Genomic DNA, 3,066 nt, shown 5'->3' with positions numbered 1-3,066 from the left:
GGCAGAGGCAGAGGCAGAGGCAGAGGCAGAGGCAGAGGCAGAGGCAGGCAGATCTCTGAATTTGAGATCTCTGAGTTTGCGGCCAGCCTGGTCTACAGAGCAAGTTCCAGGACAGTAAGGGCTACTGTCAGGGAAACCCTGTCTCAAAAACCAAACAGATAGAAAGACAGACAAAAAAGTTATAGCAATGAAAGCTATCCAAAATAAAAGACAAGGATAAAAAAAAATACTTTTAAAAAAGTATTAATGAGCTGTAGGACAGTCCAGCAGCTAATGTATGTGTAGTTAGAATTCCTAAGAATAGGGGTGGATGGCAGGACAGAGGACAGGACAGGATAGGACAGGGGAGCTGATGAGATGGCTAAATGGTTAAGAGCACTGGCTGCTCTACAAGAGGACCCTGGTTCAAGTCCCAGCATCCACACGACTGTTCACAACTGTAACTCCAGTCTCAGGAGCTCTGGCGCCCTCCTCTGGCCTCTTAGAACACTGCAGGCATGTGGTGCACAGACATACAGGCAAGTAAAACACTCACACATACACAAGTAAATAAACAATTAGGTTTTCTTTCTTTCTTTTTTTAAAGAGGAAGTATAAAGATATTTGAAGGAATAACAACAAAAAGCCTTCCCAAATTTGGAAAAACAACCATGCGTTCCAATATTTCAGTGGCCAGCAAGCACAATCAAGCATAGAGCTTCACTAAGGCACACAATGATACAATTGTTCAAAGCCAGTAATAAAGAGGAAGTCTAAAAGGTGTGGCGGAAAAGAGGATCATCCGTACAAAAGAGCAGAGTGACCGCAGACTCCTTGTTGGACATGCTTGGGGAAGAAGAGAGTGGAGCATCTTTATAGCACAAAGTGAGAACAAAGGCAGAGCAGAGACCTGTCAATCAACAATTCTATACATGGGAAAATATATGTGAAAGCAGAAGTGAAATACAGACCTTTGGAAGATATAAAAAATGCCGAAAGAGCTGACCACAAATGGACACAGTCTACAAGAAAGTTGGAGTCCTTGAGGCAGAAGGAAAGAGAATCCCCCAATGGAGCCCAGGGTCTGCAGGAAGGACTGAAGGCCTCCAAGAAGACAACTATGGGGGAAAGTACCAGACACTCCATTTTCTGTAATTAAACATGTTGTGGGGGCAAGAAGATGGCTTAGTGGATGAAACACTGGCTGTGCAAGCTTGAAGACTGAACCTCAGTTCCTCAAACTCACTTAAAAGCCAGGCAGGGGTGATGGACCACTCACCCGTAATCCCAGAACATGGGGGCAGAGATGAGAAGTCCTTGAGCAAGCAGACTAGCCAGAGCTCCCATCTCCAGGACCAGCAAGAGAGTCTGGCTCAATATAGAAGGCAGGAAACAACTAAGGAAGACACCCGACATGCACTTTGGACCTCCCCATGAGTGTGTACATATATGCATGTCCACATGGATAAAGTGAAACATATTTTTGTTTTATAATATATAGAATGTAAAATACGAACATAAAGGCTGACAAAAAAGTTAATGGAAATTCCCCTTTAGGTGATTCTCTCTCTCTCTCTCTCTCTCTCTCTCTCTCTCTCTCTCTCTCTCTCTCTGTGTGTGTGTGTGTGTATGTGTGTGTGTGTTTATGTACATGTGTGTCAGTGTGGCTGTAAGTCAGAGGTCAACATTGATTACATTCCTCAATTACTTTCTGCCTTATTTTTAAGACAGGGTCCCTCCCTGAACCAGGAACTCACTAGTAAGCCTCAGAAATCCTCCTGTCTCTTCCTCCCCAGTGCTGGGATTCCAGATGTGTACTGCTACACTCAGATTTTCATGGTGTGCTGGGAATCCAAATTCCAGTCTCCACGCTTTCATGGCAAGCACTTTACCAAGCAAGTCTTCTCCCACCCTGGCAGGTACTTGAAAGTGCTCCTGGATAAATAAAAAAAATGTATATTACTATCTCAAAAACCACTTAAGCCAATGAAAGAGATAAAATATAAAACTATTCAAGTCAAGGAAGATAGAAAAAGAGAAAAAGGAGCCACCATGCAGGATAAATAGAAAACAAAGAGCAAGAAGACAGATTTGAAACTCATTCATATCAATGACTGCATTAGACGTAAATGGTCTAAACACCACAGCTAAAAAGTCCCGAGTGTTTTGCATACAAAATAATAATATAAATTGATTAAATGTAAAGCAAAAATCCATATCACTCTTAAAATAATCAGCCCCAAACTGAAATGGCTACATTAATATAAGACAAAATAGATTTCAAGTAAGCAATATTATCAGATGCAGAGGTGTTTCATAATGATAAAGGGACCAACTCATCTAGAAGAGATAATAATCTCAAATATTTATATTCCTAGTAGTAGAGCATTAAAATACATTAAAGAAAAACTGATAGACCTACAATGATAAATGAATACATTTCCAATTATAGTTGGAGATATTTCAATATCCATCTCACAATGACTAGCAGAACGAAAAAGCAGAAAATCAGCAGGGGTATATCATTATTGGGTGGCTTTTCCTGGTGGGGAGACCTAAACAAACAACTCTCACCACATGTTTAACCGAAGACATACCAAATAAATGTCACCCAAGTCTAGCCTAGTGAACTGATAAGTTGACTAAGGTCATTTACAGGAATGTAGGTGGCACAAAAGCAGATGCATCATTGTAAAGCCTACCCCTAATGTGGCCATTGACTCATGAAAGCCACATTCCTAGAGATCTTTACACAGAAGCTCCCAAGGACATTGTGAATCCTGTAATTTTCAGGAGGCTCCTGAGTCTTGTGTGTTTCATATACTTTGGAATCTTATAAATTTCCCTCTAGGAGGAGATTTTCAACTAGGAGGAGCTACGGCATAGTAATAAACTTGAAGAACACTATCAACCTGCTTGACCTAACTTGATCTTTATAAAAAGACTTCCCACAACAATAGAAGATACACTTTGAAATGGACATAAAATTGTTATTCAGATAATATTTTGACCATAAAACCAGGTGCAGTAAGTTTGAAATGGACTAAGTTATATTCTCTGACAATAATAGAATTATAAACAAATAGC

The 3,066-nt window shown here is 40.4% G+C and overlaps 1 long non-coding RNA gene across 1 annotated transcript in view; it reads right to left on the bottom strand.

The window, feature by feature from the left end:
* LOC114636727 overlaps positions 1–1,896 on the bottom strand; it is a 13,728-nt gene extending 11,832 nt beyond the window's left edge. Inside the window, exon 1 of the long non-coding RNA XR_003713660.1 lies at positions 1,737–1,896. This is a non-coding gene — a long non-coding RNA (uncharacterized LOC114636727). The remainder of the gene's footprint in view (positions 1–1,736) is intronic.
* Positions 1,897–3,066: the final 1,170 nt, after the last annotated feature.

The sequence above is a fragment of the Grammomys surdaster genome, unplaced genomic scaffold, assembly GCF_004785775.1.
Source record: "Grammomys surdaster isolate TR1022 unplaced genomic scaffold, NIH_TR_1.0 100, whole genome shotgun sequence".
NCBI lineage: Eukaryota > Metazoa > Chordata > Mammalia > Rodentia > Muridae > Grammomys > Grammomys surdaster.
The sequence above is the reverse complement of the archived record's forward strand: the minus strand, read 5'-3'. Positions and strand labels throughout refer to the sequence as shown.